Here is a 12,208-nt window from a genome sequence, read left to right as displayed (position 1 = left end):
GTTGTTGCACTTTGGGAGGTTCCCTCGATATCCGCCCTGCCTGTGATTACCCGAAGAATGCTGGCTGGGACTCTGATGACTGTCAGTCTTTCGCTGCTGGGCCTGAGACTGAACTGAAGCTGATCCCCTGCTGGAATCCCCATCCCATTTTCTCTTGCTGTCACTGGGAGTAGTAGGAGTAGCTGAAGTAGTAACGGTAGCAGCCGCGTTGATACGTTTAGGCAGTTTGTTCTGATCCACTGCCTGATCTGTGATGCGGTGAGCGAGGCGTTGAATATCCTGGATGTTATCAAGATTAGCCGAAGTAACATGGCTCTGGATCTCTGGCGCCAACCCTTTGAGATAAAACTCAATGCGCTTAATCGGAGGGTCCACCATAGTTGGACACAGTACGGCCAGTTCGTTTGACCTTTTGGTGTAAGCTTCAATCTCCGATCCAGTCATCTTCAGATGGTAAAACTCATCCTCCAGCTTATGGATGTCTTCCCGAGTACAATACTCCCTCTTGATCAGTTCCTTGAAATCATTCCAGGGTGTGGCGTTAGCAGCTGCCAACCCTAAGATCTGAACTTGGGCGTTCCACCAAGTTAGTGCTATTCCTTCTAGCGTGCCAGTGGCGTATTTCACCCTGCGAGCCTCAGGGCATTCACACATTTCAAAAACTGACTCGAGCTTCTCAAACCAGTGGAGGAGTCCAACTGCCCCCTCTGTGCCGCTGAAAGTACTTGGACGACAGTCCATGAAGTTCTTGAAAGTGCAGACAAGTTGTTGCGCTGGTTGACCTATTGTGTACGAATAGGGCAAAGTTTAAATACAAGGGCTAGTTTAGGAATGTAGGATCTAAAGATCCTAGTGTGTGCTATACTGCAGGATATACTACCTGCTTGAGCAGCTGCAAGTGCCGCAACAACTTGAGCTTGAACGAGAGCCTCTAGTTGGGCTTGAGTCATGTTGATTCGTCCAGACATGATCTTCATAGTAAAAGTAATGTAAGTGAGAGTGGTTCGCGAGTAGGGCGATGACAGAAAAGCGTAAGCACGTAGGTGTTCTCATGAATTAAAGTCATGTGTATCTAAGCGTAATGCGAGCAAAATTCTAAGCAGTTCCAGCAAACAGGCAATAAACATAAACCTTATTACCTAGGATGTCGAGTCTTGCACGTGGAGCGAAGCGTCGTTGTGGATCGTTGAGAGTACTGTTCTGGTTATAGTCTGGTTTTAACAAAACGTTTTCCCATATTAAAACCTAGTTCTCTATAACCAATGGCTCTGATACCAATCTGTCACACCCCCAAAATCCACGTGCGGAGTATCACCGCTAGAGAGCGTGACATGACCAGGATCAAGCCACCAATCATATTGAACATGTAATAAATAGTAATAAATCTCCATCAATACGAAAGGTGTTTATCAAACCAACATAATTTAAGTGTAGCAGAAGCATTAATGTGAAAACCCAATCATAAGTATTAATGTATGAAATAACATAAGTAATCACGATCCATTTGCCCACAACGACCTGCTCCTCCTTGTGCAAGCTCCGTAAGTACCTAAGGCCCTGCAAGGCATGCAGCAAATAATCAACAACTAGTTGAGCGAGTTCACAGAAAGTAAATGCGTAACAGTGGGTTCATGAGTATCAGGTGGCTCTACTGGGCCAACATATGTTTCTATAGGTGGGGGCTTCCCATGTTAAGAATCCACTAGACTACTCGTAACCATATGTGTTCTTCACAACCGAGAACAGTAATACGTACAAGTTTACGCAGGATTTACGTAAGTAACCTTCACAACCGAGGATAGGGTACGTGGGGGTTTACGTAGGTTTTACGTAAGTGCCTGACACAACCGAGGCAGTAGTGAGTATCCGTTCACGCAGGCTTTACGTGAGTATCCTTCACAACCGAGGATAGAGAGTAACTTAGTTATACGTAGGTTTTACGTATGTGTCCTGCACAACCGGGGACGATGGTTTGGTAGTCTAGTAATAGTGTCCGTATGAATCTATTCAACCTTATCCTTATCAATCCCATTCCCAACACCCCGAGAATCCCATGCCTTGGTAGGAGTGTGAACTCACCTTGGTTTGCTCGGCAGATACACAATATAAAGGTTCTTGAACTAAAGTGGTCAACCACGTCCTAAGAGGGTTACCACACAAGTCAGGTTCGGTTCAATTAATGCACGTATACATCATAGCAAACACGTATGCACGTAAACAGTCAACACGTCATATGTACCACTTGTGCGATTCGGATGGTTGGGCCATCAAGCTTGTGCGAGCCCAACCACCTTGTGCGATCTCATGACTGAGCCCAATCCATACCCGGTCCATCAAACAAACAAACAGTTTAACCTATACGGCCCAATAACTAACATACGTATGACATTGTGCGATCCAACTGGTCTTGTACGATCCAGCTGGGTTGTGCGATCAGGAATGGGCTTGTGCGTCTGGATCTTTGGGTTGTCCGGCCCAACAGTTAAATAAACATATAACTTGTGTGTGGCCCAACACCTTGTGCGATCCACACTAGCTTGTGCGATCCACCAGGTGTTGTGCGATCAGTTTAAATACCCGGATCTTATGCGATCGGTTACAACAATTAACAGTTTCGAAGTATATCGAAATCAATCAACAATTAACCGGTTTCCATGATTATCATCAAATCAATTAACAGTTTCTCTTTCAAACAATCATCGATCAAGTGGGCAATAATCAACCGGTTTTCTCATGAACCCTAATCAAACATTCATGAGCACTAATCTATTCCATACCATCTAATTGAATCAACCCTAGAACTTTACACATAACATACGGGTTCAATTCATATCACAGCCGATTAACACAAGTAAACAGCCGATTACCAAGCATCAATCTATACAACCTAAATCAATACACGACATTTAAGCAAACCAAATAGCAAGAACATCAACAACGATCAAACATCATCAACACGCATGCTAGGCGTAGCAATATCAAATCGGTTTAGTTTAAACACTAGTAATACTCATCCGAATCATACATGGATCATACAATCAAAACATACTAACCGATTAATGGCAGCAAAGGTGATCCGAACAATAGTCTTCGGTTGCCTTGTGTTGTTGCCGTCGAGTAGAGGGAGAGATAGGAAGTCTAGGGTTTGTGTGTGTGTGAGAATTGTAACAAGTGAAAGAACAAAACCCCTAGATGGATGCTTGTTTGCGTGCAAAACAAGTGGGCCGAACCCCATTCGGGTGCCCTATGGACCCGCGTACAAGGTGTAAAGCCCAAATGGCTTTGTGCGATCAAGTGTGGGTGTGTTGTTGTGCGACCGGGTTATAACCATACATACATACATTACATACACAAAGCATAACAATCATACTTTCAATTAATCGTTCAAGTTCATATAATCACGTTTCGTGCACATACATCATAACATTCATTAACTCAAAGTGTCATATAGGCACGTAACGTTACATCAAAGTAAGTCTAAAGTTCGAGTTGTCACAGATTTCAAGCTGTAAATCGCTTTATGCAAGGTTATACGCGCACTGATGCGTAAATATAACCAGTTTAATGCAACAAACACTCCGGAATAGTGAAATAGGCTTAACATACCTTAAATAACCTCCACATAACTTAGAAATAAGTTTTGGATGGTTTGGTGTGTTGAAATCAAGTTTGTTCGATCGTAGGGACTACTTGTGTCAAACTGCGAAACTATACCGATTTGTATAGTAACGAACATTCCGGAACTTGATCATAAGTTAAACATACCCTAAATATCCTTTACATGGCTTAGAAATAGGCTTTAAGGGGTTCGGTATGCTAAAACAAACTTTATTGATCAATAGGGACTAAAAGCGTCAAAAAGTGCACAAGTTTACATTTTCGCGCATATCTTACGTTCTGAATATATCTGGACATCCAAAAGTTTATGTAAGCATTAAAATATTTTATTTTAGTGTTTGGCATAATAAAAATCAATTCGTCGCTTAATTTGGATCGTTTTTGCGTTCGTTACGACTTCCGTCGTAATTAAGCGAATAACGCGACTGTACGACCAAACGAACCGACATCCGAGATACTTTTGAGCATGTTTTGAGTTCCCTATACTTTAACTTCATTTTAGAGCCTTGAAATGAGGCTAACAGGGCATAAACGTGCCAAAAATGAGCTGAAATGCAAGATTCTGAAGTGCAGGGACCAAACTGCAAATTCTAGAAACCTAGCCCACATGGGCTGCGTAAGACTGCTATATCTTTTACACGGGCTGCTTGAGATACCCAGATCAGCAAACTGTTTTTTTTTTAAAACAGCAGCTGGTTTGCAAGTTTTTGGACATGGTTTTAACCATACTATGGGCAAATTTTGATGGTATTTAGGTGCCCCTTGTATTCTAATACCGTGTGCCCACTTGTACGGCCTAGATCAAAGCTCGTTTCCCGATAAACCATCCTAACGGTTCAAGATTTCCTATAAATACCCACCCCCATTCACTTGCAAAACCCACATTGATCTGATTTTGGCCTTCTAAGTTGGAGTTTATACTTCATACCTGAAGGTAAATCGGATCAAAGCTTGCAGGGACCTTTTGCAAGTATTCTTTCATTCTTTTCATTCGTTTTTATCGTAAAAGTCAAACTACGTTTGACTTTCTACGTTGACCAGTTTATGGTCAACGCGATTCATAACGTGAGCATAATCACGATGGTTATAGTCCCCAGTGACTATACCTACTGATTACCACGTTATCTAGGCTCAGTGACGAGTCGTAGTTTCGGCCAGAATGCGTATTCTCGCGTATTTTCTAACCAAACTTCTTTACGGTATCAAAACCATTTGTTTTGATACCAAACCTGTTTTCTAACTTAACTAAACATGTTTTAGCATGTTTAGCTCGTCACTTTTAGATTAGTGCTTGTGTAGAGTCGTAAGTCAAGTGGACTAAACACCCTCTTAGACTTTCGAACACGACCCGTTTGGTCGATCAATAGGATCCGACCAAGCATGATTAGTGACCATAGTAGCATAGGGAATAACCTTCCGAGGTTATACCTTATGGTCACCTAGTTTAGGTAGTTGTATGATAGGTAGTTTATATGCCTTAGGTAAATTACCAAAATGCCCTTTTCATGCATAATTGGTAATTAAGCATATGTAACCTAAACTTTTGTCACGTAACTGATTATACAACATCATTAAACATGTATGGGCATATAATACTTGTCATAGGACTAGTTAGACGTCTCGAACGTGCATTTGCGCGCACGACGCGTTAAAGTAGTGTAAGCTACCTTAATGGGTCGCGATGGGTCGAAAGAACTTAGGTTATGTTTCAATTTAGGATGTAGGCTTTGTTAAACCATATCACATGAGTTCCAACACTCATTTGGTTTACAAGACCTCATTCTAACCGATCTTCCGATTTAGGCGTCTATTGTTTGACTAGTGATTCGATTACTAGGTGCTACTTGATTTCTCTGGTTTATTTGAGTTTGTTGAAGTTCTTTTGATTGAGGATACTTTGCACTACAAGTGAGTACATAGTTCCCCTATTTTACTGTTTTCAATTGTTTTGGGGTGATTCATATATACAAAATGATTTCAAGGTTTATACGATGATTTCAAAAACGATTAAAATGGTTTATACTAAACTAATAACGATTTCAATAAAGTGAACAAACTTGTTGGTTGTAGTTACATAACGAATGACATTCATTAGCACTGATCAAGCCGACCAGTATTAGGTTATGGTACCATAGGATCTGAGAAATCCCGTTATCTTACTGCACCCATGGTTATGTGTGGGGGTTGTGGGTAACGACTAAATCTGTGATTGTTAACTTACACTTTGGTAGTTTGTTAATGCGAGAAGCGAGATAGTCGAGTCACGAAGGTTTGAATGTTGTTAGCAAATCAACCATAAATAAGTTTTCACAATTAAAACGAGGATGATTTTTAAACGATTTAAACGAATTAACGATTTTGAAACGATTTGAACAAGTTAAACGAGTTGAATAAACGATTGGTTTTTGATTAGTGTTTAGATAACGGGACGAGTGTAATGTGGTGAAAGCATGGTGGATAGGCCGCTGGTACTTCCTATATATAAGTGTTTTCAACATATTACATACCGTGGCATTATTTAGTTCACTTGGGTAAACGATTTTGAAACAATGTCACACAACAATGTTTTTTTTTTCTAAAAGATATAAACCATACGAGTTTTATTAACGAGTTTTTACGAGATGTTTTACAAATTGGTTTTCTAAAACAAATGTTTTTGTGTTAAGAATCATGGCTACGAGATTTTATTAACTATAACCAACTTGATTTGAGTTGGTTAGTTATGTTGCAATACACTTTTCAAAACGAGGTTTGTATTTTGACTCTTGTTGTCTAATAAAGTACTGCAACATGTAAACGAAGCCATGATTCCGATACTCTTATAAAACCTATGTACTCGCCAGCATTTCTTTGCTGACTTTATTTCTACATATGTTTCATGTGTTGTTGCTTGATTGATTCTACGAAGCATGCGTCACATAGGATCTGGACAAGGCCTTAGTGACATAATAACAGTGATAGAAAATATGTAACTTGTTTGTTATGTGTTAAGACAATGTTAATGTTTAATATTATCAATAAACGAAACTTTTTTTATCCATGGTTGTGAAACGATAATTCTGTTACAACACTCCCCGACGTTTCCGCCACGATTTGTTGTTTTACGTGGTCGGGGTATGACAGAAGAGTTGGTATCAGAGCTAATGGTTATAGGGAATTAGGTTATTAGTAATGCTTTGACCGAGACTATAACTTCTAGGACCCCAACGCAAGTTTACTTGTGTTTAGATTTTTCAACAATACCGTCACCAATCCTTAGGTGGTAACCACAACGAGAACACAATTTTCGAATCCGCTTTGAAAACTAATCATCTATTCTAGGATGATTGATTACTAGGTTTTGAACCCTCTGTTATAAGGTTTTGAACCCTTAAGTTCTCAAAATCTCATCAAAGTTTGGGTCTAAATAGTGTGAACGCGTGCAAACTGGAAGAGTGAGTGCCTGTACTCTGAGTTTTCTATCTAAGGTTAGAGTGTTCGTACAAATCCACATAATCGGACCAGTCACTCTTAGCTGGGAACTCTTGGGGTGAGTGTTCACTTATAGGCGAGCATGTCTTCGCGATACATTATTTTGATCTATTTACTTTGATTAGTCGCCGCGAGTAGTTTGTTTGTTCGAGGTAACGAACGAATGATCGCCTCTCTTGTGTTTTGTCGATACCCCTTTTGTTTTTCAACCTCACTCATTTCTCCTGTTTCCTTGTTAGACGATGCCTCCTTGACATGAAGCACAAACTTTTACTGCTGAAGAAGTCGCAACCCTTGTCTCTCACCAAATGGCTGCTGTGCTTCCAGGCGTTGTGACCCAAATCCACGAGTTATACAACAACAACAACAATAATAACAATGCACCGTGTAATTTCAAGAATTTCAACTCTGCAAAGCCGCTTAAGTTTTCTGGGTCACAAAGAGCAACTGCGCTCCTGCAGTGGTTCGAGAGTATCGAGAGCACATTCAGACATGTGCAGTGTCCGAATGCGCGTAAGGTTGAATTTGCATCGAGCGTGTTTGAGAAGCGAGCTGTTAGTCGGTGGAACGGTATTATGCGCGATAGGGGTGCCGAAGTGGCATTGGCACAAACATGGGAAGAGCTTCGAGCTCTCATGATGAAAGAGTTTTGTCCCCGTCAACAAATTCGAGCTTTGGAACGAGACTTTGACGATTTAAAGCAAGATGGGGGTGAACACCGTGCGTATATGGATCGTTTTAAGGAAGTCAGTCTATTGTGTCCCACTATGGTTACCCCACTGGATAAAGAAATCGAGAGATATATCGATGGTTTACCCGATTCCATTCAGGATATTGTGACCGGTGTTAATCCTACTACCGTTCGTCACGCGATCGAGTTGTCGGCTACCCTGATTGAGTCTCAAGTCAGGAAGGGTAAACTCACCCGCAAGGGTGATAAAAAGAAGTCGACCAATTCTGACAAGGAAAGGGTAAGGGTAAAAAAGGTGAGTCGTCAAAGAAGTCGAAAAAGCGAAAGGGTGCTCAGAATTTGCTGTTACAGCACAGACTGCTCAGAACCCGCAGAACCCACCGACTCAACCTCCTGCAAAGAAAGTGTATGCTGGTACCGCACCTCATTGTGCTCGCTGCAACGGTCATCATGTTGCACAACAAGCTTGTAAGCAATGCACAACGTGTGGTAAACTTGGGCATTTGGCCAATATTTGTCGTCTGGGACAGAATTAGGTTGCCCAGGTTCAAGCTCCGGTTCAGGGGAATGCTGCAAGATTCCCACCGGGTTCATGTTTCAATTGTGGAGAGTTTGGTCACTTCGCAACAACTGTCCGAGGTTAGTGAATGCAAACGCGAATGCTAATGTGAACCCGAATGCGAACGTCAACGCCAATGTGAATCCCGCTCGTGGACGAGCGTATAATCTGAATGCAAACGAAGCGAGGGCTGACACCGAGGTTGTCAATGGTACGTTTCTTGTTAACAATCGACCTGCATCTATTCTTTTTGATTCTGGTGCCGATAGAAGTTTTGTTTCATTGTCATTTGAGCCTTTGCTTGCGATACCTAGAACTAAACTCAGGAAACCCTTATCTGTCGAAGTCGCTACTGGTAAACCTCTTGTTCTCAATTCTGTTATTCATGATTGTCAGTTGAACTGTGATAACCATCTTTTTCCTATTGACCTCACACCGATGCAACTTGGGAGCTTCGATATTATCATTGGAATGGATTGGCTAACCAAACACCATGCTAAGGTGGTTTGTTTCGATAAAATTGTTCGTATTCCTTTGTCTTCTGGTGAAGTTTTAGAAGTTCGTGGCGAGAAACCTTCAGGTGGATTGAAGCTTATGTCGTGTATGGAAGCCCAAAGGTATTTACGAAAAGGATATGTTGCTTTTCTAGCACATGTCACCGAGGAGAAAAGCAAGAGCAAGAGTATTCAAGATATTCCGATTGTTCGGGATTATCCAGAGGTGTTTCCTGATGAACTGCTTGGTTTGCCTTCAGTTGGTCAAGTCGAGTTTCATATTGACCTTGTACCGAATGCCAACCCGATTGCGAAAGCACCTTATCGTCTTGCACCGTCGGAGATGCAAGAGTTATCGAAACAGCTTCAAGAGTTATCTGATAAAGGATTCATCCGTCCGAGCTTTTCACCTTGGGGAGCTCCAGTCCTCTTTGTGAAAAAGAAAGATGGATCTTTTCGAATGTGTATCGATTATCGTGAGCTTAACAAGCTCACAATCAAGAATCGATATCCCCTACCTCGAATTGATGATCTCTTCGACCAGCTGCAAGGTGTTTCATGCTTTTCCAAGATCGATCTGCATTCTGGGTATCATCAGTTTCGTGTTCTCGAAGAAGATATTCCCAAAACTGCTTTCCGCACAAGATATGGGCATTACGAGTTCACAGTCATGCCTTTAGGTTTGACGAATACTCCAGCTATCTTCATGGACTTAATGAATAGGGTCTGCAAACCTTATTTAGACAAGTTCATTATTGTGTTCATCGACGATATTCTCATTTATTCGAAGTCTCGAGCCGAGCACTAGCAACACCGTCGCTTAACATTGGAACTCCTGAAGAAGGAACAAGTTTTTGCTAAATTCTCCAAGTGTGAATTCTGGCTTAAAGAAGTTCAGTTTCTGGGTCATATAGTCAACGAGCAGGGTATTCATGTGGATCCATCCAAGATTGCTGCTATTAAGGAGTAGAATACACCGACGACGCCTACAGAGATTCGATCTTTTCTTGGTCTTGCTGGTTATTATCGTCGATTCATTTCAAATTTCTCGAAGATTGCAGTTCCACTCACTGCTTTGACTCAGAAGAATAAGCCTTTTGAGTGGGGACCCAAGCAAGAAGAAGCGTTTCAAATGCTGAAGCAGAAGTTATGTGATGCTCCTGTTCTATCTCTGCCCGAGGGAAGCGACGATTTCGTTGTCTACTGTGATGCGTCGAATCTAGGACTTGGTTGCGTTCTTAGGTAACGAGGTAAAGTCATAGCTTATGCGTCTAGACAGCTAAAAGTTCATGAGAAGAACTATACGACTCATGATCTTGAGTTAGGAGCTGTGGTTTTCGCGCTTAAAATCTGGAGACACTACCGCTATGGAAAGAAGTGTGTGGTTTTTACAGACCACAAAAGTCTCAAGCATATTCTTAATCAGAAAGAGCTGAACATGAGGCAACGACGTTGGGTTAAGCTCTTAAGTGATTACGATTGCGAGATTCGTTACAATCCTGGTAAGGCGAATGTCATAGCCGATGCGCTTAGTCGAAAAGAGCGAGTCAAGCTTCATTCTGTTCAAACGCTATCTGATCTTCAAACTCGTGTTCTTCAAGCTCAACAATTTTGTGTTTCACGAAATTTGATTGGTACTGAATTACCACGTCAACTTGAGCTTAAGCTCGAAGCAAAGGACGATGGGTTGCTCCATTTCAAGGATCGTTTATGGATTCCGAAACAAGATGATCTTCGCACCTTGGTAATGGACGAATCTCATAAATCTCGATATTCTATCCATCCTGGTGCTGATAAAATGTACAAGGATCTTCGTACTCAGTGTTGGTGGCCTGGTATGAAAAAGGATGTTGCCTTGTATGTATCGAAATTCCTAACTTTTCTCAAGGTCAAGGCTGAACATCAACGACCTTCTGGTTTGCTTGTATAACCAGAGATACCGGTTTGGAAGTGGGAGAACATTGCGATGGATCTCATCACTAAATTGTCGCGTACGTCTAAAGGTCATGATGCTATTTGGGTTGTTATCAATCGATTAACGAAATCAGCTCATTTTATTCCAATTCGCGAGGACCTATCTGCTGATAAACTTGCAAAGATTTATGTTGATGAGATTGTATCACGACATGGTGTTCCTTTGAATATCATTTCCGATCGTGATGCTCGGTTTGCATCTCATTTCTGGAAGACCATGCAATCTACTTTGGGAACCCAACTGAATCTAAGCACTGCTTATCATCCCCAAACAGATGGTCAATCTGAGTGAACGATTCAAACTTTGGAGGATATGCTTAGAGCATGCGTGATAGACTTTGGTGGTAATTGGGATTCTCATCTTCCATTGATCGAGTTCTCTTACAACAATAGCTATCATGCTAGTATTAATATGGCACCATTCGAAGCTCTCTACGGTCGAAAATGTCGTTCACCTGTCTGTTGGAATGAGATTGGTGAAGCTTCGCTTACTGGACCTGAGCTCATTCTGGAAACAACAGACAAAATCAAGAAAATCCGCGATAATCTTGTGACAGCTCGGAGCCGTCAAAAGAGTTATGCGGATATGCGACACAAGCCCTTAGAATTTCAAGTCGGAGACCGTGTCCTACTCAAGGTTTCACCTTGGAAGGGAGTGGTGAGATTTGGAAAGAAAGGAAAACTTGCACCTCGATATGTGGGACCATTTAAGATTGTGGAAGACTAGAGCTACCTCCAGAGCTTGGAAATATTCATCCGACTTTTCACATGTCCAAGTTGCGAAAGTGTTTCGCTGATGTTGATCTTCACATTCCTCTCGACGAGATCCGAATCAATGAAACGATGCACTTTGTCGAGAAACCCGTGGAGATCGTGGACCGTGCTTTCAAACAGTTGAAGGAAAAACAGATTCGATTGGTAAAAGTTCGATGGGAATCCAAACGTGGCCCAGAGTTTACTTGGGAACGTGAGGACCAAATGAAGGCGAAATATCCGCATTTGTTTTCACAATTTTCCTCCAAATAAAATTTCGGGACGAAATTTCCTGAAGTAGGGGAGACTGTGACAACTGTGTTCTGTAATCGATGTTCAAATGTAAAACGATGTTAATTATTAATAAAACAATGTGCTTAGGTGTTATTATATGTGTTTTGGTGTTATTATGTGTGTATTTAAGTTTGAAGATTTTTTTTCAATTTGATTCGATTCCGATTTCAAGATCTAAATCGCTTTCTAGAAGGTTATACGTGCACTGATGCGTAAATATAACCAGTTTAATGCAACAAACACTTCAGAATAGTGAAATAGGCTTAACATACCTTAAATAACCTCCACATAACTTAGAAATAAGTTTTGGATGGTTTGGTGTGTTGAAATCAAGTTTGTTCGATCGCAGGGACT

The sequence above is a fragment of the Helianthus annuus genome, chromosome 1, assembly GCF_002127325.2.
Source record: "Helianthus annuus cultivar XRQ/B chromosome 1, HanXRQr2.0-SUNRISE, whole genome shotgun sequence".
NCBI lineage: Eukaryota > Viridiplantae > Streptophyta > Magnoliopsida > Asterales > Asteraceae > Helianthus > Helianthus annuus.
This window is presented reverse-complemented; position numbering follows the sequence as displayed.